The sequence below is a fragment of the Siphateles boraxobius genome, unplaced genomic scaffold (genome assembly GCF_051911475.1).
Source record: "Siphateles boraxobius isolate OS27281-9 unplaced genomic scaffold, OSU_SipBor_1 30, whole genome shotgun sequence".
NCBI lineage: Eukaryota > Metazoa > Chordata > Actinopteri > Cypriniformes > Leuciscidae > Siphateles > Siphateles boraxobius.
The window spans coordinates 16731817-16757413 of NW_027508920.1; positions in this window are offsets into that span (position 1 = coordinate 16731817).

Below are 25597 nucleotides of genomic sequence, written 5' to 3' on the forward strand. Positions count from 1 at the left end.
TTTTGTGGTTCTTTTAATATTCTTTTTAGAAAATCATAATTAGAAAGTCAAATAGCATGCTTCGAATTATGAACAGCAAATAATGGCATGATTCCAATTACTAATGTTCTCTTTTTTTTATGGGAAGAGGATGAGAAAAATGAAAATAATAGACAAGGAATACAGTGAGAGTGGGAGCCTTCGGATCTCCAAAATCCGAAGATAAACAAAGTACATCACATCTGGTCATTGTTTTTCAACTTTGCAATGTCAACTGGTAACCCAAGGAAGAAGAGCGAATGAAAGACTGAGTCAATCACCCATTTATCAAGAGTAAGGTGCATGAAATTGGCTTTTAACCTTGCAGTTAGGAGATTTAATTGGAAATCATGCTTTTGCCAGGGGAGAGGAGGGGGGGAGGAAGGTGTCCAAACAGCATGATTAATGACTTTTGGGACATGAGACTTTGAGGTAATGAGAGATTCGGGGAGAAGCTGAGGTTTAGGTGACTAAAAAACCAGGACAAGTTGGACACGATGACCGGAGGAATAAGATTCACACATTAGATGGACAGATTACACTTATCTGTTTGACATGAGTTGCATCATGTACCAGTGAGGGAAGCTGGTCTGGGACATTGGACAACATATGTCACCATGGGCCTTTTGTGAAAGAGCTTACCCTACAGTCTTCAACACACCCAATGCCATGCAGGAATCACCTCTCACACCAGTGGAGACACAACAGATGGACAGACAGAGGGACTGATAGAGGGTAAACGAGAAGGGCGGTTCACACAGCTTGTTCCAATATGCTACGTACTTAGGGTGCACTTGCAATTCTGATAGGCCCCCTACTGTATGTTAATTTTATGCCAAAATGATGCAAGAATTGGTGTCCAATCTGGAAAGTTTCTACCACAGAAAAGCCAGTGCCCGGTTGCATAAAGCACCTTAAGGTTTTCCCTTAAGTATGTTACTTAAGGGGCGATTTCCCCTTACCTAAGATAATAACTTAAGGGTTTTGCATAATAATCTCTTAAAAGGTTCTCTTAAGTAAGGGAAACATTTAAGTGTTTCACGACAGACAAGTCTGTTATTGTCATAGATACGCAATACACTAACACTAGCAATTTCGCAGTTTCATCAAATAAAGTAGGCTAGAATATCGGAATGGATAGAGATAACAAAAAAAGAAAGCCTAATTGGACAGAGAAGAAATGCATTATTCTTGACGAATATGATAAAAGAAAAGCTATTTTGAAAAGCAAACTAAATCCCAATGTAACTGCTGCAAAAAAAAACAGAAACAGTGGGAAGAAATAACGGAAAAGAACAATGCAAATGATCTTGATGTAAAGAGGACGGTTCAGGAAGTCCTTAAAGGGTTAGTTCACCCAAAAATGAAAATTATGTCATTAATGACTCACCCTCATGTCGTTCCAATCCCGTAAGACCTCCGTTCATCTTCAGAACACAGTTTGATTCAGTCCGAGAGCTTTTTGTCCCTCCATTGAAAATCTATGTATGGTATACTGTCCTTGTCCAGAAAGGAAATAAAGACATCATCAAAGTAGTCCATGTGACCTCAGTGGGTTAGTTAGAATTTTTTGAAGCATCAAAAATACATTTTGTTCCAAAAATAACAAAAACGACAACTTTATTCAGCATTGTATTCTCTTCCGGTTCTGTTGTCAATCCGCTTTCATGAGTCCGCTGACGTAAGACGAGCTGACGTGTTATCTGGTGCGCCCGAGCTTCGTTTACAGTCTGAGGGAGACGCACGCTGTAAACAAAACAATATTTGCAAACATGTCTAAGGATTTCGACACAGGGGAAGACTTGCATTTTTTTTAACCAGACATATTTATTTGAACCTGAATACACGGACGCACCAGATAACACGTCAGCAGCGTCTTACGTCAGCAGCGTCACTGGCCTCGTGAACGCGAATTGACAACAGAACCGGAAGAGAATACAATGCTGAATAAAGTCATCATTTTTGTTATTTTTGGAACAAAATGTATTTTCGATGCTTCAAAAAATTCTAACTAACCCACTGATGTCACATGGACTACTTTGATGATGTGTTTATTGCCTTTCTGGACAAGGACAGTACACCGCACATAGATTTTCAATGGAGGGACAGAAAGCTCTCGGACTGAATCTAAAATATCTTAAACTGTGTTCCGAAGATGAACGGAGGTCTTACGGGCTTGGAACGACATGAGGGTGAGTCATTAATGACATCATTTTCATTTTTGGGTGAACTAACCCTTTACGGTGCTTTATGCAACCGCCACAGGTAAAATGTTCAATTCTGCAGGGGTTACACTTTGTTTGCACTTTAGACACTAACCAAAAAAAACTTTGCAAATGCATATCAACTCTCATTCATTTGTTAGTACATATGAACTAACTCTTATATTATAGCATTGGTAGGCTGTTAGGTTAGGGATATAATTAGGAGAATAAGTTGACATGTAGGTGCAAAGTTACTTATAGTCAGTAGAATGTCTGTTGGGGACCATCACAATAAAGAGTTATCAGACATTAAGCAGACAGTCTACTAATACTCTAATGAGTGGTATTTGACATGTAGTTGCAAAGTTACTTATAGTTAGTAGAATGCCTAAAGTCTAAGACTCAGACTAAGATCTAGGTCCCAAAGGAACAATCTGTGTCCACTGTAAGGGTAAGTTAAAGAGCTTTTTTTTTTTTTACTTTGTCAACAAGGATGAAACTAAAAATGTCAATCATGACAATATTTAAAACCAGATTATATATTATATATATAGAATGTATAACATAAAAACATGTTGACATAAAATGAAAAAAATGTGTGTATATATATATATATATATACATAAATCAAAAGCACTAACAATGATTTTGAAGAAAAAAATCCAATGATTAAAATCATTAATGTCAGGGATTGTTGACCAGTTTGAGTTGAATGGGCTGATGCTCAATCGTGAGTGAACTGATGACAAAAAGGACAACAAAAAATTATTTTTGTCTGAGTAAAACATAAAAATTAATTAAGGCAAGACACTAAAGGGTCAATTTTGAGATTTTGGGCTGTTTTGAGAGAAAACATTCTGAGAGAATCTGAGAGAAAACATTCAAAACGTTTTATTTTTTATTTTTTTTTAGCAATATTCATTTTCAATTACACTACATATTTTTAAAGGCCATTTTCTCAAAGTTAGTTTTTGAGCCAGAAATCTCCACTTCAGTAGCACTTTCCAATTTTATTCAAATCTAAATTCTGAAAGCATTTCCAGAGTGGTTTGTTCATACATTATATAATTTGCCTGGTTTGTTTAGCACTTTATTCCTAAACACTTTTTTTCTGGCTTTGACAATATGTTCTGAAAGAGTGATAAAAAGGACATCTAAAAACTCCTCTGTAAAACCTTTAACTGTAATACGTCGGCGAAATGAAACTGCTGAAATGTAATTTCAAAATTGTTTTTGTCCAATGTTCAGATTTCTGTTCTGGAAACAGTATACTGGCAGGTCCCAAACCAGGATCAATTAACGTCTGTGGCCAGTGTTAACATTAAGTTTACGCCATTATGAAATCTTAACTAAATTAAAATGATATTTTCATCAAAAAACATATTTTAACGTTGGATGTTATAAAAGATAAAACTCATGACACTTATAATCAAATAGTGGGATGCAACATGTTTGATTGTGGGCTGGTTATGTTGAAACACTCAAACTAGCTGAGCACCACCAGCACCATTATGATTGACGAGAGGTATAGACAATCAAAATGGCCCCATCAACCCAGGTCAGTCACACTTTAGTATATTCTCACTTCACTGTCACCATAAGTTGAATCCACACACTGTCAGCACAGCTCTCAAATATCAGCAGCATATAAATCAACCCATTTCCACAACGAATAAAAGGTACATTTGAAATGAAGCCGTGTAATTTTCAAGAGGTAGATGGGATTCAGGAATATAAACTATGTGCTGACTGTACAAGAGCTGGGCTTGGGTAATTCCACCTGTGAAACTCGATCTGCATATAAATTCATGCCACGCACCATTTGGTTGTTAATTTATTTTGCAATTCATGCATCCCTGCATCTGGGCTCGAACATTGTAAATATTTCACATCGTCATTTAACATTAACTTGTACGACACGGCACTTGAGTGCTTTACTAAATGTGTCCGTAAATAAACATTTTTTTTCCACCCACTGAGGAAGAGGACCGTTACGCAGAGCTCTTCTCACAACCAACTAATTTCTGTCCAACCTTGTTGCATCCCTGCAGGGTCTGAGGACGTATCCTTGAACAGGTGCCAAACAGCAGTGTGTGTTTTATATTTAAAGGAGCCTGGAGAAGAGCTCCCAGGCTGCTGTGGGGGAAAACTGGTGTGGAGCCTGAGATTTTGATATAAATACCTGACCCTTTGCTTCTCACCACTTTCTAATTATATTAGGATTAATTGGCTGGGACCATGAGGGACTAGAGCTGTGGGTATTGCTGTGTTAAGAGCACTTTGTCGGGGAGTCCCAGCGATGGTGGGCGACGACCTAATAATGAGACTGGCTGAAAGGTGCGACAAATATAGTGGGGAGTAAACAGCATGCTGTAGCAAACAACATCAAGAGCCTTTAATAGGGCCACTTTAACCGAGGGCATTGGATTAAAGAGCTGCTTTACCCACTTATCCATGTGTTACGCTGATACCGAAGTAGCCTCCTGCTGGTACACACTCTCAACTGCTATCGACTTTCCAAAGTCCAGCCCATCTTGCCTGAGGCACCTCTGTCTATTCCGACAGGTCCACAGAGACCAGCTGTCCATCAGAAATTACAACCTCCTCCATTGCCCGGAATTAATTTACCATTTAAGTACCAACTTAAAGTGTTTTATAGAAAGCACTGTTTATACCACTGTGTAAACACTCTTTCTTACTTAATTCCAGGACTTTACAGCTGTGTAGCAGGCATCAGTTATCTTGTCTTGTTAGCTACCTCTCTCTGCCTATAGATCTCCTGCAGGTCCAACTCTATCCACACTAATACATGAACCAAGCTGTCCCTCAAATACGACCTTTAAAATAATCTTTGTTTGCTTGCAGCCACTGAAAATGGATATTCAGGACTGTTTGAAAGAAAGAATCTTTCTTTGGGCCGATTCCACATGTTGAATCAGCATCGGGCCATCGGTGAGAGAGAGAACTCTGATTGGCTGAGTCTGAACGAGAATAAAAGTGATGAAAGCGAGCAAAGAAGTCAAGGTGGTACAGACAGAAGGGTGTTATAATTTGACGTAATCTTATCTAAACTTTCGAATGCACAAATACTTTCATAATATCATGAGCCAAATGGAATGATGAAAGTGATCTGCGTGATTGATATTGAAAATGGTAAGCAAGTGCTGCTTTGTTTATGGTTTGTATATCTGCAGTTATGGTTTCAGTTCCCCTTTTTGAATGATGAAAATAGACTCTTGTTACCTGCTGATATAGACAGATATTTACTTACACACAGGCACAGAACCCATGTGCTAGTTGACAGTCGCCTTTAGTCCTTCAAGCACAGATTTTTGGTCGAAACGGAGGAGACGAGAGTCAGCTTTTGTTGCCTACGGCACTAAACGTTACAGTTTTACAAATTTTCATTATATTTGAATAAAGGGTCAATTTGTTCCATTTTTCTAGTCCGGATATCACTTTTGGCCAATACTGTATGTAGACAAATGGTGTCCCTTATAATAATTTGCCATTTACAAAGGATGTTTAACAAAAGTAACAATTTTAAGATAAAAAAAAAATTGACTGAGTTGTCAAAAAGGTACGGTCAAAGCCTTATAGTTCATTTTACCCAGTTTTGATTGCATGGCCACACTGGCATGTATATCAAGCCTGGCTATTAGATCAAATATTTTAGGATTTAAAGTGCAAGCTTAATCTAGCTGTTGGGTTTTTCATGCCAGATACTTTTTTGAGATGTCAGTACAAATCATTTTATATTTTATTGCTGTATCTGTAGGCATTGTTTATGATTTGATTTTCCTTTCATCTTTGTTATGAGGACACTATTGGACTGCGGATGGTGGCACCAAAAACCACATAAAGGTTTATGAAAGCTTTTTGATTTGATAGCTCTGAGCTTCTGTTTATGTCTTGATTGGGCTTTGTATTAAAATGTTGTCAAGAGCCCAAGTGTTGGATGGCTGGTGCCAAGAAGAAATCATCACGAACCGTGAATCTGTGCTGTAATTATCATGACAATCAGCAATCCTTGTAAGAGCGCCTTAAAAAGCGAGAGATATTGGAGTGTCTTTTACGATATGACCTCATTAAAATATCACTTTTGATGAATAATCTGAATGCACAAAGTGCTAATGATTAACAGCTTTGGTGTGTGGAGAAGAGCCACATTATAAGTCTGAACATGAGTTACCGTTTTCCCACTGTGGGAACATTAACACTTCATCACTCAATATGAAATGCTTTAGGGATAGACTGTACTGTACACACTGATGAGAACAATGGGAAGATGAAGGGAAGGTGATGACCAAACAAACCGTTCCGAGTCTGTAAACATCACAAAGACGTTTTGTTGAGACAGGCAAAAAAAAAAAAAAAAAGTGATATTTGTCATATTTTAAATTTCAGGTTTTTACAAACAGAAAAAATAAAATTCACATTTAGAAACCCAATCACAATCACTTTCATATGTGTTTTGAAATCTGATGAAAATCTTGTACGGGCAAGGGACGTACACAATTTCCTGTGAAAACCATCCCGCTAGGTCTAAAATATAAACACTTATAACAGGCTTACCATAGTAAAGCAGGGTAAGACAAAAACACATTTTGGACGAAGGATTGATGATGTATTGACTCATTTTTTAAATTTTGTTCATTTTTAACAAGAAAAAGTTACATATTGTACCTTTAATCATTCAGATTTCGGAATGCAAAAGTGTGTCTGAATACAGATGACTTGTTCCGCATTTTACAGACATTTACTGTGTAGTAAATTATAAATGAGTGGACGAATATTGAATTCAGTATCCATGAATGTGTAAAATTTCTCTGTCACTTACTGCATGTTCTCACACACGCCTCATGGATTTAGCATCGTGGCAAGATGTCATAAATTGACATGAGCAGATTTCCATGTTGACAGTCACTCTCAGTTTTTCTTGGAGAAAGCGTCTTGGCATCGTGCTGATGCTGCACATCATTACTATAGAAACCATTGTGGATCCACTACATTGTCTGAACAAATATATAATTTTTAAAATGACAGCGAGAATAGTCTATCCTAAAGATCACAATAGAATTTGTTTGCAATGCATCTATGATATGAAAAAAAAAAACATCAAGCACTTTGTGTATGAGGAAAATCAAGCTAATGATCAACCCCCCCGAGCAAAAAACGCTGAAAGTCATTTTGTTCATTCACCATAATTTTACACTGATGGTCTCCTATTTTTCTGTTTCACCATGTCAGCAGTTGATGTTATAGATAAGTGTTTTTCTATACACATTTGCTATCTGAAAAAAAGACAAATGCCAAAGCAAAACATTTAAAAAAGTTTTTTTAAAAGTATGACTGCTTTTCAAAACGGTAGTTGTTGTTCTACCTGTTGTTCAGTGAGTGCTGAAGTCTTTACCAATGACTGACTCATTCTGATTAAAGACTTAAAGGTATAGTTCACTCAAAATAAAAAAACTGTCATTACTTATTTCAACTTCTCTCTGGAACAGGAAGCCTATGCTGGTCACTCTTGTCCATGCAAACAAAATGAGCTTTCAAAAAGTCAAAAAGTACACTTCTACCAGAAAGACTCGGGAGAATAATGCCATTACCAGTATACATTTATTAACAGCTCAGCAAGCACAATATGCTATAAAGTTCTTAGGTGTAGGCCCCGTCCGAAGTTCGCATTCCGAGGGTACAGAATCTGCATATCCTGCCTGAAGACGAAGGCAGGGGCGCAGCCGACCCCCCGTTTAAGGGACGGGACCATCCTGGTAGTGGTGTTGGGGAGGATGGAGGAGAAGGGACATCTTGGAGGTGGAGGGGAGGATTGGGTGAATGGAAGCGTCAGCATCTGCGAACTCAAACATGTTTAAGTTTCGATCTTTCGAAGTTTCGAAGTTTTCGATACATATCATCTTGATATGTAATTTCATAATTACTTCTATTGTCGAATGTTCTGACAAGCATAGTAAGTGTACTTCTTTAAACCATGACAAATGTTTAATTATATATATATATATATATATATATATATATATATATATATATATATAAACGGTTAGTTCCAGTCCTTGATTCTTATTGGTTAATAGTTGTGTTTTATTCACGATAAAACACGGCTATGATCGCTTCACCCTATGGTTCTACAGTATGTATCACAGCAACTTCAACACATGTTCTCATTGATATTGTTCATTGAACTTTATAGAGTAGAGTATTGTGAGAGATCGAGTAAGCGAGTGTACCTAGATTTACAGTATATAAAGCATTTTCCTTCAGGTCAGTCCTATATTCGTGATAAAAAGTCAGTTTGAATGTCTGTTTGAAATCTGTTTAACCAACTAATTGCTAGTTGTTCAGACTAGTTCTAACCAGAGGCTAACTGGCCCGTAGTCATGAATGTTAACTCTCTTTAGGATTTTAAGATAATTTTTAAATGCATTTTAAGATTTGAAGTACAATCACATTCAAAACAATAACAAGGGTACAGATTTAAAATTTTGAATTGTGAATTTGAAAGTCTTGACATCCATCCAAGATTTCCTTGGTAAATTCATGATTTAATAATTATTCTTTTGAGATGAATCATTTTTCATTGAATCAGTTGAACAAGTCCTCAAAATCAGTTTGAATGATTTGTTCATGAATCAGAATGATGTGGCTCTTGATTTAAGGCCCCTATAAGTGAAATCGAAGAACGAACTGATGTGACGTTGTTTCGAACAAATTCGGGCCAAAACGAACTTTGTTTGGAGTTAATTTTGGGAGTTTGAAATACTGTAGCTTGTCAAAGCGAACTTTCTGGAAAAGTTCACTTCAGCTGGTAAACACCTTCGGACAACCATTGGTCCGTGGCGATTATGTAATAGGCAGGTGTGGCTCTGTGGCTCCGCCTTCTTTCACATGGAAATCTTGTTTGGTTCATTTTGCCTGTGCAGTCGGTTAAGGTCAGATGTCCGTGAGTAAAAACATGAACTGGAGAGCTGCTTCATAGTAGAAACTTAAGTTGTACTTCTGATAAAACGAGACACTGACACTGTTCCCTTTCAAGAGAACTCGCGATGCGTCAATGACGCTTTGGGAACGCTTCCAGCGTGAATGCGTCTGAAGCATCTATGTCAACTAGTCCAATGGAAGGAATTAATGTCACGGGCGGGTGACGTTATGACCAGGAAAGGATAAGAGCACATCCGGTGAAACCGGCATTAGCTTCTGTTGCCTCAGCAAGCGATCTGTGTCAAACTGTCTGTTATATTTACTGTTGTCTGTCTTATATATATATATATATAAAAGCTTAGCAACCATTGACTTATGTCTAATAATTCACTAGCCTAACACCAGAGAGTCTGTATCTAATCCATGGACACTTTTGTGGTGCGCGCGAGTTAAAACAAACAAATAAACATCCATAAAACCAGCGATGAGCGAGCTTCAAACAGATGTTTATCACTTGAACTACCCCCCTTTCCGGCAAGAAAGAATTCCGGGTGAAGACACACAACACACACACACACGTATAGACATTCTTCACAAATGAATCCAGAAATAAGTAGTTCTGACAAGGGTAAAATATATTCCTGTATACCGATGTGTTCTGTTTTAATTTTAGTATAGTCATGACTTCTCTAGATGTGTTAGATAAACTCTAAATGCCTATATTCATGCATATGAATGTAACTTTGTTTTCCTTTTCTGTTTACATGTCTTTCTTGGTGTAATTGTCGCAACATTATAATAATGTATACTTTGTTTTCAACTAATGTCATAATTTAGAATTATAAATTGCATTTAGTATTATTTAGTGATTTTATTTGGTAAGAGTAAAGTGCTTTTATTTTGAAGTTTCCGCACATGGCTTTTTGGGGCGCTCGTGAGTGAGAGAGTCGGCAAGCTAACAGCAAGTGAAGCACGGACAATTTAATGCTCTGAGTAAAGTGTTAAGTTTGTTATAGTGGATGTCAGCTATCTAAGGAAACCTTTATACCCTTGTGTACAGCATGCAGCCAACGAGGTACGCTGTTGTGTCTGTATTTTACTTTGGTGAATGTTATTTACATGCTGTGCATGTCATTGTATGTTCATATTAAGCTAATGTGGTCTTTATTTTCTCGTTATATTGTATGTTTAGTTTTCACGGTGGACTTGGAGAATAAGCTTCAAATAAACCTGTAGCAAGAAAACGTACTCTGTTACTAACGTAACCTCGGTTCTCTCTAGAGAGGGAACGAGTACTGCGTAATATCTAACGCTATGGGGAAAACCACTTTTCCACGAGATATTGAAGCCAAAAATTATCCTTAATTTTTAATCAATGTAAAACGCTTTGCGACAGCATGCAGACATAGGCAAGGCAGCTTGCGTGCCTATTGGCTGACCTGTGGCAAAAGCAGCAGCCTATCGACAGAGGCCCTGCGAGACATGACACCCAATGGGGCACTTCGCCCCAATATACTTCACGTCCCGCCAGAATAGGCGTGGCCTTGGCCTATAAATACAGATCGATAGGCTGATACAAACAGTTTTTTATCGCTGAAGCGAACCAAGCTGTAGTTTATACGGCAAGATACGCAGTACTCGCACAATGCAACACGCCGTGCGTACTGGGATCCGACACTAAAGTCCCAAGGGCAGTAGCCAGGGGCCCATATAGTGCATAATCACCATAGACTCACAGAGAGTCGGGGAAGAGAGGCTGCAAGCATCATTTCCCATGAAATAGCATCCTACAGGAGCTAGTTATGTTAACAGTGTTCCACACAGACAGGGTGACCTTGTTAAGCCTGAACTGGGTAACAGTACGGGTTATTCAGCACCCATGGAGCTGTTCTCTCGATCAGTGTGCATAAGCAATGACTCAGTATTCTGCGCCGGCGCGGCGGGACAGATAATACTGAATTATAGACCGACAGCAGCTTAGCCTGTAAGGCGGGAACCTCTAGGTTATAAAACCTTATAAATGAAGACGGCGAGGCCCAGCCTGCCGCCATACAGATATCTAGCAAGGAGATCCCGCTAGACCACGCCAACGACGAGGCCATACCTCTCGTGGAGAGCGCTCTGACACCCAAAGGACACTGCAGGTCCTTAGAAGTGTAAGCCAGCACTATGGCATCAACTATCCGTCTGGATAGGCTCTGTTTTGATGCGGCCAGTCCCTTGGAGCGTCCGCCTAACAAAACAAAGAGCTGCTCTGTCTGCCTGAAGCTCTCAGTGCCCTGACAGGGCAGAGGAGGCTCGCATCCTCCTCCTCATCACGAGCCGGGAGAGCGCACAGTGACGTAACCTGGGCCCTGAACGGTGTGTTGAGAGATTTGGGCATGTGTCCGTGCCTTGGTTTGAGTATGACTTTCGAGTCATTAGGCCCAAACTCCATGCATGACGCGCTTACTGAAAGCGCTTGCAAGTCCCCTACACGCTTCACTGAAGCGAGAACCAGAAGGAATACCGTTTTGAGAGACAGATGTTTCATGTCTGACAAATGGATTGGCTCGAATGGGGCACCTTTCATGGCTTCCAAAACCGTAGAAAGGTCCCAAACAGGGACTAAGGCCTGGGAGGATTCAGCCTCCGAGCTCCCCTGAGGAATCGCACGACCAGGTCGTTTTTCCCCAGTGACTGGCCAGACGTCGGTTTTGCAAACGCCGCTACGGCCGCCACGTACACTTTGAGCGTGGATGGGGTCCTGCCCTTATCCAGCAGCTCCTGAAGGAAGGAGAGCACTTCCGTAACCCTGCAGTCTGCGGGTGAAAAACCCTGAGCTTGACACCAGGCAGAGAATACTGACCACTTCGAGGAATAGAGCCGTCTAGTAGAGGGGGCTCTAGCCTGCGTGATTGTATTTAACACTCCCTCTGGGAGGTTAGCGGGTACCCGTTGATGGCCCATGCATGTAGGGACCATAAATCCGGGCGAGGATGCCAAATCGAGCCCTTTGCCTGAGAGAGGAGGTCTCTCCTCGAGGGTGACACTCGAGGGTGTCCCCAGACTCACGCCTGACTGATACCAGTCGGCTATTTTCCAAGGTTCCAGAGCCAAGCCGCATTTCATGTCGACCCTGAGGCGAAACAGACCAGAGGTCCATGCCCGGGGTGGAACTCGCACTTTCAGCCATAACTGCAGTGGGCGCATGCGAAGCAAGCCCAGCTGGAGCACTGACGATGCCGAAGCCATAAGGCTCAGCATCTTCTGAAACCTTTTGAGCGGGACTATAGAGCCGCGGCGGAAGGATTTCGCGGCGCGCTGAGTGTCCAGTTCTCGCTCTGGCGATAGACGTGCTGTCATAGACAGCGAGTCCAGCACTGTTCCCAGAGAAGAGATTTTCTGGCTGGGAAACAGCAAACTTTTCGCCCAATTGACTGTGAGACCCAGATTCTCGAGATGCTCGAGCAATGTGGTCCTGTGTTCTATGAGCTCTGAATGTGATCGAGCTAGAATCAGCCAATCGTCCAAGTAGTTCAACACTCGCATGCCCCGAAGTCTCAGGGGTGCGAGAGCCGAGTCCATGCACTTCGTAAATGTACGGGGTGCCAAAGACAGGCCGAACGGTAGGACTGTGTATTGATAAGCCTGGCCCTCGAAGGCGAATCTCAAGAATTGCTTGTGACGTGACGCTATTTGTATTTGAAAATAGGCGTCCTTCAGATCTATTGACATAAACCAGTCTCCTTGGCGCACTTGCGCGATGATTTTCCTGGTTGTCAGCATTCTGAACTGGCCCTTCATAAGCACTCTGTTCAGCTGTCGCAGGTCTAGAATGGGTCTGAGACCCCCGTCTTTCTTCGGTACCAGAAAATATCTGCTGTATAGCCCCCCTTCGCTCTGAGCCTGAGATAAAGGTTCTATGGCCCCTTTTCTCAGCAGTTTCGCTATTTCGGCTCGAAATAGATGAGATACTTCGTTGTTCACCGAGGTTTTCGACTCGCGCCATGTAACGGCGGGGACGTCGAGCGAACTTTAGCGAATAGCCTCTCTTTATAGTGTTCAACACCCACTCTGATACCCCGGGCAGCTTTGCCCATGCATCTGCGTGAATAGCTAGGGGTAGAATGAAATCCGGGCTCTGGCCGCGGCATTGCAGCGGTTGCAGAGCTCCGGTGTGCTGAGACATAAACACTGTGTTTACAACGTGCGAGGCGGGAGGCGCGCCGATCACGGCGGGTAGCCTGGTCGCGCTCGAATTCTCTATGACCGGTTATGGAGAGAAAGCGAGCGGGACAAACCCCGTGGGGGTGAGCGTGTCTGTGAGGGAATGTGGGCGCGGGACAGCGGGCATATTCACTGCACTTATAACACCGTCGGGTTGTGCTGACTGAATGTGTGTCGGTTTCGTTTTTACAGAAACCGAGGGACACGCATTGAGTAGTGTTTGTGGGCACTGTGTTGTGGGCACATTAACTACATTCTTTGCACAATCGACCTGAGTCGATTTTATTTGTGCTAGCCCAGCGCTGTGGCGGGCTGTGTCTGCGTGTGGGAATGGGCACTGGGACGTGGGCATTCTTACAATACTCATAACACCATCGGCCGTGGCCGGAACACCAGAAAATACACTCTTTATTGGATATATCTGGGTAGCAGTAAAAACGGCTTTTGTGTGCAGGCAAGCGGGCAAATGAACCGGCTTGTTGACTGCTAAATACACTTGAACAGTCACATTGCATGGAACTGGACGAGCGAAATGTTTTGGTGAAAACCCGGCCGCAGCGGGATTTGAACACCGTCGCTTTCCTAGAGAGGCTAGGAAGGCTTTGAGACCTCGGGCTTGATTTCGATCCTCGGCCGGGGCCCGCGCTGAGGGGGGCGGCGTCCGGTAGAGCGAGAGTGCGGTCTCTGTTCTCGGGCCTGGCGGCGTTGAGAAGCGGACGGCGGCGGGTGGTGCAGGCTGCGGTTTGGAGCTCCGGGCAGGCGGCTGATTAGAGCGACCTGTTGCAGAACTAGAGCGCTTTGGGAGGAAGTGCTTCATAGCCTGCGATGTCTTTTGAACCTCTTGGATTCTGTCCGCGAAATCTTTGACGGCAGATCCGAAAAGGCCAGTTGACGAAATGGGTGCTTCGAGAAATACAGCACGCTCCGCTTCAGTCATTTCAGACAGCGCCAACCACAGATGTCTCTCAGCCACGGCGAGAGAGGCCATGTTCCGCCCAATGGCCTGTGCAGCTGATTTCGTAGCGCGTAGAGCCAGGCCTGTAGCGCTCCGTAAATCCGCAACGCTGATTGATTAAGCGCCTTCCTCTTCCATTTTTCGTAGAAGATCAGCCTGGAAGATCAGGCTGGCCATTGTGTGTAGTGCTGACGCGGCTTGCCCGGCGGCGATGTATGCGCGACCGTGCATGGATGACGTTGCTCGGCAGGCTTTAGATGGTAGCGTTATCTGAGCTCGCCGCCCAGCAGAGGGCGGGCAGAGATGGGAAGCTACTGCTGCTTCCACTGGGGGAAGAGAAAGGTATCCTCTGTCCTTCGCACCGTCCACAGTGGAGAATGCAGCAGAGGCAGAGGTCCGCACCCTGGCCGAGAGGGGGGCGTTCCAGGACCTTGCAACTTCTTCGTGAAGTTCAGGAAGAAAAGGGGCGGGCCTGGATTGTGACGGCGCGTGGTCCTTTTTGAGGAAGCATTCGTCCAGTCGGTTGCGCGCGGGCTGCGCGGGCGCCTCCCAGTCGAGGCCGAGGTTGCCGACGGCTTGAGAGAGCAGACGCATCAGCTCTGACTCGATGCCAACCCGTTTCCCAGCAGGCTCGCCGATAGCAGGGGGGAGGTCCACAGAGCTCGCCCAATCCTCACTATCTGATGCCAGGATAGAGCAGAACTTGGCTTTTTCGTCAACCATGATGGCGGAAGCGGCGGCGGACGGCGGCCGCTGTCCGTCGGTGAGGGACTTGAGCGATGCCGGCGAAGCTGACGGGCGAACCGGCGAGCTTTGGCGGGCAGGAGAAGGCTCGGGGCCGCGCTGTGCACGCCGCTTTTTACGGCGCGACGCTGCAGCGGGTTGAAGGGCAGGCTCTGAGAAAGATGCCAGGCGAGTCCTCAGAGTCACCATAGGCAGTAGCTAACAGTGATGGCATCCGCCGTCGACGAGAGCGAGAGCCGCATGATCCTCACCCAGGCAGGAAACGCAGATGACATGGCGATCCTCTTCACTGAGTGCGGCTCGACACGAGCCGCAGGACCTATGCATCTTGAGAAAGACGCAGCTCTTTCAGGAGGGAGAGAAACAGTGAAAAAAGTGTGTGTCGCAGCGGCGAACACACACACACTTGAATGGAAAGGATATGACGCCGGAAAGCGTAGCAGGTACGGCGGCTAAAGGAGGCGATGCCAGACTCAAGGCTCGTCCCGCTGTATGCTTTTCCTCAGACAGCGCGGCTTCTCACTCCGGATCCAGCAATGCAGATGCTTCGCTGAAGAGATGAAAATCAGTTTGTATCAGCCTATCGGACTGTATTTATAGGCCAAGGCCACGCCTATTCTGGCGGGACGTGATGTATATTGGCGCGAAGTGCCCCATTGGGTGTCATGTCTCGCAGGGCCTCTGTCGATAGGCTACTGCTTTTGCCACAGGTCAGCCAATAGGCACGCAAGCTGCCTTGCCTATGTCTGCATGCTGTCGCAAAGCGTTTTACATTGATTAAAAATTAAGGACAATTTTTGGCTTCAATATCTCGTGGAAAAAAGGTTTTCCCCATAGCGTAAGATATTATGCAGTACGAGAGATACTCTCGTAAGAGAACCACTTGTTTCTGCCAGTGCTTCGAGGGAATTACACTTGGTATCGTTTTAAACCTCTCGGCCTGCTTTAGATAAAAATATATATTAGGTTACGATAAAATGTATTACACTATGTTTTTCCATTCTTGGGAGTAGAAATGACGAATTTTAATTTTATTTTAATTTTGGGCGACTTCAATATCCATGTCTTCTGTGCATCCAATGCTTTAGCAAATGATTTTTTAAACCTAATATCTTCATTATACTTTGTACAATGGGTAAATGGCCCGACTCACTGTCATTGTCATACATTAGATCTGATACTGACTTATGGTTTATCGGTTGCTGATGTTGTCACGAGTGATATTTCCTTCTCAGTCCATAACCCGGTACTCTTCTATACTATTCTCCCTTCTTTACCTAGTACCAGAGCAGCTCAAGCATGCTGGTCTCGTACTCTGACTGCACAATCTTGTAATGCATTTTCTAATATGTATCTGAAAGAACATGAACCTCTCATCTCGGACTTGGCACTGCCCCAATTGAGTGTTGATGATCAATTGCAACTGTTTTATAATAGATGTGGTAATATTCTAGATGCTATTGCACCACGAAAACTCGTTAATCGGAAGTGTAAACCCCAACCATGGCTAAACAACGAGATTCGGGAACTCAGCAATGCCGTCAATGTGAACGAAAGTGGAAGAAGGACGGACTACAGGTTTCATACGAAATGCTGAAGACCTCTTTACACACTTTCCAAAAGGCTGCCAAGAATGCAAAGGAAAATTATTTATCGGACATCATAGCACAAAATTCTTACTGTTATAGAGTTTTATTTTCAACAATAGACTCTGTTTTAAATCCTCCGACCCAGATATTTCCAGAGGTTTCATCTTTACTATGTGATAACTTTCTTAACTATTTCTCAGATAAAGTGAAAAAGGCACGGGCTCAACCATTTATAAGTTCAGATTCTATTCCAGACTGCATATTATTCACTACGCACTGGAGTGATATTGAATTGGTCTCTTTACAGACATGTAAAGAAGTCACTCTTAAATTAAAATCTACCTTTTCACCATAGGATGATCTGCCTTCACGGTTTCTAAAACAAATCTTTGACACAATTGGATCTGATCTTGTAATAATAATAAACAATTGTCTCTTGACAGGGACAGTTCCAGATAGTCTAAAATTAGCCTCAGTGTCTCCGATCCCAAAAAAGCCCTCGCCTGATCCTTTTATCTATTCAAACTTTCGACCAATTTCCAACTTGCCGTTTTTATCAAAAATTCTAGAAAAAAATTTTATTTGTGCAGCTTCAAAATTTCTTGAATAGAAATGGTATTTCAGATATTTTTCAGTCTGGTTTTAAAACTTTACATCGTACAGAGACTGCTCTTTTGAATGATATTTTAATGTCCACTGACGCTAGTAACATCGTAGCTTTAATAATGTTTGATCTTAGTTATGCGTTTGACTTTGTTGATCATGGTGTCCTCCTGTCTCGTCTGGAGCAATGCATTGGTTTAAGAGGCACTGTACTTGCCTGGTTCCGGTCCTTCTTGTCCAACAGGAAATTCTCCGTAAATATAGGGAATCACTCTTCCACCGTAGCACAGGTTATATGTGGTGTCCCTCAGGGTTCAATGTTAGCACCGTTGCTGTTCTCTTTATACATGCTACCTATAGGTTCTATATTTAGAAGATTTGGAGTATCTTATCATTGCTATGCCGATGACACGCAGCTATACATACCATTTAAACGTGATAAGTCTGCCTTAAATCAACTGATGGATTGCCTTCAAGAATTGAAAACATGGCTCAATAACAACTTTTTCCACTTGAACGATGATAAAATTCAAATAGTAATGTTTGGGCCAACTGAGAAAAGTGACCTGAGCAATGTTGACTTGGGTTCTATCACGAGCAAGGACATGGAAGCAAAGATGCAAGCAAACTCTATTTTATTGCGAGGAACACTGCAGGTCAGAACACACAAGACAACTGGTGACGCAGGGACAAGATGAGCAGGCGTCCGGTTGAAGAGTGGTGAGGTGATGAGTGATGAGTGGTGAAGTAATCCTATGCCGGGGGGTAATCCAGTGGAACGAAGACAGGAACAGGACATGAACTGAAACGCCGACAGGACCAGGACCAACACACACGAGGGGCATCACACAACGATCTGACAAGGAGAGGAGAATGCGGTGAGATTATATAGGCGAGTGAATGGGCTGCAGCTGGTGAGTAGAGTATGATCAGCTGGAGCGCTGATCAACTGAATAGAGTGGTAATGCCCACTCGCACACACCCACACAGATAACAAGATAACAACAGTAACACGAGGCAAGAAGTAAACAGTGAATTCATAAACCGTGACAGGTTCGCTCACTTTATATCACTCACTTTCGGTAAAGAACCTGGGTTTTATATTGGATAGTGGCCTAAACTTAAACAAACAAATAAATACAGTTGTCCATTGCAGCTTTTACCATCTCCGGAGATTAGCGAAAGTTAAACCTTTCCTAAGTAGGAACAGTTTTGAGATTATAATTCATGCCTTTATTTCATCTCGACTTGACTACTGTAACTCCCTATATCTAGGACTACCTGATTCATCTATTCACTGACTTCAACTGGTCCAAAACGCAGCTGCCCGCTTGCTCACAGGCACTCGCAAACGGGACCACATCACGCCTACAGTACGCTCACTGCACTGGTTACCAGTTCAGTATCGTATTGATTTTAAAGTCTTGCTGTTCGTGTATAAAGCATTAAGTAATCTTGCTCCTCAATACCTTACGGAGCTGGTGACGGAACACAAACCAATCAGATTGCTCAGATCACAGTCTAATCATCTGTTACGAGTACCCAGATCCAACCTGAAATGTAGGGGTGACAGAGCCTTTGCTGTAGCTGGCCCCAGGTTATAGGACAAATTGCCATTACATATTAAAACAGCACCCACAGTGTCTGAGTTCAGAAATCTTTTAAAAACCTACTTGTACTCTTGTGCGTTCAGTGTCTTGTAAAAGTTGTTATTAATTTATGGATTTAAATAGCTATATTTTGTACAGCACTTTGGTCAACCTAGGTTGTTTTAAATGCGCTTTATAAATACAATAAACTTGAAACTTGATTATAATTCGTTGTGGTTAATTGTCTATATATATATATAGATATAGATACATGGACTATATATTCCCTTGTTGGGGGATTTAAAATGGTAGGTAATATTGTCTCATAACCCATATGATCAGTTATTAATTGTGTTACCCTAGTTACCCTACACAGCTCTGGCCCCGCCAGGCTGCAGTGCATACGGATTCTTAATTGCATAGACGACTGGCTGATTCTAGCGGAATCAGAACAGTTAACGGTTAGGCATCGAGATCTCGTCCTCGCTTATATGCGAAGGTTGGGGTTGAGGCTCAATGCCAAGAAGAGTGTGCTTTCTCCAGTACAGAGGACCACTTTTCTTGGAGTGGTCTGGGACTCAGTCACTATGCGAGCCGTTCTGCCGCCCGATCGTGTAGCTGTTATCCTTACTGCCACAAAAGAGCTAAAGCTAGGCCAGTCACACACTGAGAAACAGTTTGAGAGACTGATAGGCCTCAGGACAGCAGCGTCCATTGTGATACCCCTTGGCCTGCTGTACGTAAGACCTTTGCAGTGGTGGCTCAGGACCAGAGAGTTCTCCCCGAGGGGAAACCCACTCTGTATGATCAAGATCACGCAGCAGTACCCCCGTGCCTTGGTTATATGGAGGAAACACTGGTTCTTGTCCCAGGCCAGTGTTGTGAGCTCTTTGCCATCGAGTTGCTATCTCGACAGATGCTTCCCTCACCAGCTGGGGAGCGGTATTGGAAGGCCACTCAGCTCAGGGCTTGTGGAGGAGTCATCATCTCTCTTGGCACATGAATTGCCTAGAGATGATGGTCGTCTTCAATGTGTTGAGACATCTCCTGCCAGACCTGAGGGGCCATCATGTGTTGCTCTGGAACAGTGACTGTTATGCCTCAGGACAGCAGCGTCTAATGTGATACCCTTTGACCTGCTGTACTTGAGACCTTTACAGTGTGGCTCAGGACCAGAGGGTTCTCCCCGAGGGGAAACCCACTCCCTACGATCAAGATCACGCAGCAGTATCCCCGCGCCTTGGTTATATGGAGGAAACTCTGGTTCTTATCCCACAGACAACACCTTGGTGGCCTCTTATTTTGGTCCCTCAGGAAAATACGCTCTCTGAGGGCAGTGTATTCCAGGGGGCCAGAATATAGGAGCAGACACCCTGTCGAGGCAGGGGCTGAGGCCAGGGGACTGGAGACTCCACCCCGAGGGGGTGGATCAAATATGGGAGTTTTACGGCCAGGCAGAAGTGGATCACTCTGGTTCTCCCTCACTCAACCCCTTGGGGGCTGGATGCTATGGTGTAGACGTGGCCGAGGCTACGTCTTTACGCATTTCTCCCTGTTGCTCTGCTCCCAGGAGTTCTGGAGCGAATCCGCCAGGATGGATTAAGCCTATTGTTAGTAGCACCACCCTGGCCAAGACGATTTTGTTTTGCGGACCTAATTCTTCTCCTCGACGGCCCTCCCTTGGAGATCCCGATCAGGACAGACCTTCCGTCTCAGGCAGGGGAGGCAATATTGTACCCCCGGCAGGGGATTTGGAAACTGTGGGTTTGGCCTCTGAGGGGCCCTAACTCATAGAGGGTGGTCTCTCAACCGAGGTTGTTGAGACCATCCTAAGCTCCAGAGCTCCCGTTACAAGGAAACTATATTCACTATTTGGAAAGTTTTTCACTTCTTGGTGTTACCAGCGTCAGTGGAATCCAGTTAACTGTTCAGTAAACACAGTATTTGATTTTCTACAAGAACGCTTTGTCCTTCCACGCTTAAGGTATACGTGGCGGCCATTGCGGCTTCCCACGCCCTGGTGGGTGGTACATTTTTGGGTCGAGACCCCATGATCACTTGTTCCCTTCATGGCACTTTGAGGCTGAGGCCTGCAACTTGCACTAGGGTGCCGGCTTGGGACCTTGCAATAGTTCTAGAAGGCCTATCTGGGGCTCCCTTCGAGCACTGGACACTTATGTTCATTGGACTTCTCCGTGGAGAAAATCCAATTTATTGAGCAAATAGATAGTCAAGACTACTCTTCTTGCTAGTGAGTCCTCTGGCCAACCATTTGGTGGTCAGGGCTCATTCCACAATGAGTATGACTTCTAAGCTTTATTATCTGGAGTTCTCTCCAAGACGTTTTTGATGCAGCGGGCTGGTCCTTACCGCTCACATTCATCAGATTGTATAGCCTGGACCTGGATGCCAAGGTCTCAGGTGCTTAGTGCTTAGTGTAGTGATGACAACAGGCTGACACTCAGGCATTTGAAAGTTTGGCGATTTGGGCATTCTCGTTCCCATCGACGCATCGCTAGTTCCCTCAAAAGGGAACGTCTCAGGTTACGACTGTAACCATAGTTCCCATTACAAAGGAAAGACGAAGGGCAACGAAGGTGGTGCTAGGGAGTGATACAATGACAGACAGAGAAAGAGAGAGAAAAGGTGTGAAGCTAGTGTTACTCTCACAGTCCTCTACTCGCGTTAGTGCTTTAAAAGAGATTTGAGCTTTCCCTGTGTTGACACCTCATGGTTTTATTCTGAGGTTAGGGAAAAAGGGAAATGAAAGGGGATGAATAGAATGAGATGGAGAGAGAGGGGGTAAAAGTTGTGAGGTATGAGCACTTTAACAGATTGAAGCACTCACAGTTACACCTGTGGGCACCATAGTCACCTCTATATGATCAAAGCAACGGTTACCCTTTAAATCCTGATGACCAAAACATCCTAAACCAGGTCAGAAACTCAAACTCAATCAATCCGAGGTAGTACAGAGAAAAATGTATATATGCCATGTTGCAATTTGCAATCAGATTACAACCACTTTCCAATGTTGATAATTGTGGAAAAGCATCATCAGAGTCTTCATGTAGAAAAAGGTCTGTAATGATTCTGTTTGGATATGCTGCATTTAAAGCCATTGTAAAATGCTGATAATCCCACACCTGTTTAAAATTTTAGATGTTTTTGAGTGTTAGGCTAATTAGGTTAATTAACTGTATTATGGGACCTACTTTATATTGGGTGTCTTTTACTAATGTACTAATGTTTAAATGAATAATTTGATACAGTGCACTTATTGTGTACATACACCACTGGTAAAAAGATAAGAATAATTCTGATTGGTTTTTTTTACAATAGTTTATAAAAGAAGTCTCTTTTGCTCACGATAGCTGCATTTTTTATTTTGATACAAGAATATAGTAAAAAAAAAAAATATATATATATATATATATATATATATATACATATATACACTCACCTAAAGGATTATTAGGAACACCTCTTCAATTTCTCATTAATGCAATTATCTAATCAACCAATCACATGGCAGTTGCTTCAATGCATTTAGGGGTGTTGTCCTGGTCAAGACAATCTCCTGAACTCCAAACTGAATGTCAGAATGGGAAAGAAAGGTTATTTAAGCAATTTTGAGCGTGGCATGGTTGTTGGTGCCAGACGGGCCGGTCTGAGTATTTCACAATCTGCTCAGTTACTGGAATTTTCACGCACAACCATTTCTAGGGTTTACAAAAAATGGTGTGAAAAGGGAAAAACATCCAGTATGCGGCAGACCTGTGGGTGAAAAGTCTTTGTTGATGCTAGAGGTCAGAGGAGAATGGGCCAACTGATTCAAGCTGATAGAAGAGCAACTTTGACTGATATAACCACTCGTTACAACCGAGGTATTCAGCAAAGCATTTGTGAAGCAACAACATGCACAACCTTGAGGCGGATGGGCTACAACAGCAGAAGACCCCACCGGGTACCACTCATCTCCACTACAAATTGGAAAAAGAGGCTACAATTTGCAAGAGCTCACCAAAATTGGACAGTTGAAGACTGGAAAAATGTTGCCTGGTCTGATGAGTCTCGATTTCTGTTGAGACATTCAGATGGTAGAGTCAGAATTTGGCGTAAACAGAATGAGAACATGGATCCATCATTCCTTGTTACCACTGTGCAGGCTGGTGGTGGTGGTGTAATGGTGTGGGGGATGTTTTCTTAGCACACTTTGCCCCTTAGTCCCAATTGGGCATCGTTTAAATGCCACGGCCTACCTGAGCATTGTTTCTGACCATGTCCATCCCTTTATGGCCACCATGTACCCATCCTCTGATGGCTACTTCCAGCAGGATAATGCACCATGTCACAAAGCTCGAATAATTTCAAATTGGTTTCTTGAACATGACAATGAGTTCACTGTACTAAAATGGCCCCCACAGTCACCAGATCCCAACCAAGAGCATCTTTGGGATGTGGTGGAACCGGAGCTTTGTGCCCTGGATGTGCATCCCACAAATCTCCATCAACTGCAAGATGCTATCCTATCAATATGGGCCAACATTTCTAAAGAATGCTTTCAGCACCTTGTTGAATCAATACCATGTAGATTTAAGGCAGTTCTGAAGGCGAAAGGGGGTCAAACACAGTATTAGTATGGTGTTCCTAATAATCCTTTAGGTGAGTGTATAAATATATATGTGTGTGTGTGTGTGTGTGTGTGTGTGTGTGTGTGTGTGTGTGTGTGTGTGTGTGTGTGTGTGTGTGTGTGTGTGTGTGTGTGTGTGTGTGTGTGTGTGTGTGTGTTAAAAAGTATTTTTTTTCCTGTGATGCCAAAGCTGAATTTTCAGCATCATTACTCCAAATGGACTTTGGTCCATTATATTACCAAACCTTTCCTTACCCTAACCTTACCAGTGTCAAACCTCAATAGTAGAAAAAGAGTTTTGCAATACATGAATACAATAAGTAGGCCTATTATTGTACCTAACATTTTTAAAGAACAAAGTACTTAAAGACACCTTTATAAAGTAGGGACCATATTAAGTAGTGAGTGACTTGAGGCATGGTGTTACACTTATTTTAAAATGATTAAAGGAATTTTAGGCACTCCAACACTATAACACATGCCATCTCGTTATTGATTTATTATGCCATATTGAGTAAGATCAAAACATTCACATGATTTTACTGTAAGCAAAAGTCTGTCCTTTTTTTAATAAATGACCCAGCTACTGATCCAATGATTATCTTTCTGGGTCTGTCTAGGTTTATATTTACTGAAACTCTGAATATCAACAGCCCGATGAGCAGGGTGGTATATAAAGATGTCTTTCAACACTTCTTAATATTGGTTTCGATGTGAAGTGTTTCCAAATAGGCAGTACGAATGACATGCAAACTAGTTTTTCCTGTCTTATCAAAGAAGTGCGAGATGTTTCCAAGACGTTATATTCATATAACTTCATAATTATCTTGGGTGTTATTTCCAAAAACATGTTTTTGGAAATAAAATCCAAGATAATTATGAGAATCGAAATAGATGCACCTCATTCTTGCATGTATTCTGAAACACTTGCTAACAGCTGTCTGGAAAGATTTAAATATAACATGGGAAGAATGCATTATTCATGGAATTTAACCAGGAAATAATGAGTGTTATTGACCTATAACGTATGCACCTGACACTACGCTTCCAGCGAAGAGCCATACTTTTCCACACCGTCCACACTGAGGTCGTTACTTCGGTTGACTTTTGAATCTCTGAATGGTGAGGCAATTCTCCTGAATGGCTACTGAATAATTCATCGGTTCAAATTATGTTGGTAAATGATTTTATACGATTGGAAAAGATTTCTCTTCGTCGCTAGGGCCAGTGAGGGGGGGAAGCTAACGTGTGTATTATTCTGAAGTAATGGCTGAAGATGTGAGTACCGCCGCTGAAGTGTTCGCATTTGATATTCATAGGCAAAAGTACGGTGACGATCAGGGTTCAAATGACTGCCATCCGTACACAACACATTTAGCTGTTTTTGCTACTTCTAGTCATTTTTCCCTCTCACGTCTTCCCCCTTTTTTCCATGTAAAAAAGGCGATTCAATCCCACTGGTGTTTTTTGGCTGCCGCTGACATGTCCCCACTTTAATGGCAGTTGAAAATAAAACTCAATAGAGATTAGACATGAAGTGGTGTCAGAATGACAGAAAGCACCATTAGAGTGACGCACCACAGACACGCTCTGCTATTTGCCTTGCTTAGAGGAGAGATACTGAGACGTATCTTCACAATATCAGTGAAGTAATGGTGCAGCGGGGCCTGGAGAGAAAGATAGGCTTCATTTGAAATCACAGATAGAGAGAGAAGGCTCACTCCTCTGAGATATTCTGTACGGGAGGTCTGTGTCGTCTGCAGAAAATAAATGCAGAATGCAAACCATTCATATAACTTTCTACCTAAACAGTTATAAATATATGAGATGTTACTAAATCAGGTCACATCCAATCCAACACACTCTCATTAAACTTTGTAATAATTAGTGTAAGAGGGCAAAAGTGTGTTTTTATGACTTTTCATGGTGGGGTTTAGGGACTTAGGGGTTTTGAAAATGCATCTTTTTTGCATCAAAATTTTACCAACAAATTATTACAACTGGGTTGATCACATATATATATATATATATATATATATATCCTCTGCATATATATAGAACTCTATTGGCAAAAATAACTTTATGCCAAAAGGGTTCAATGGAAGGATAAATTA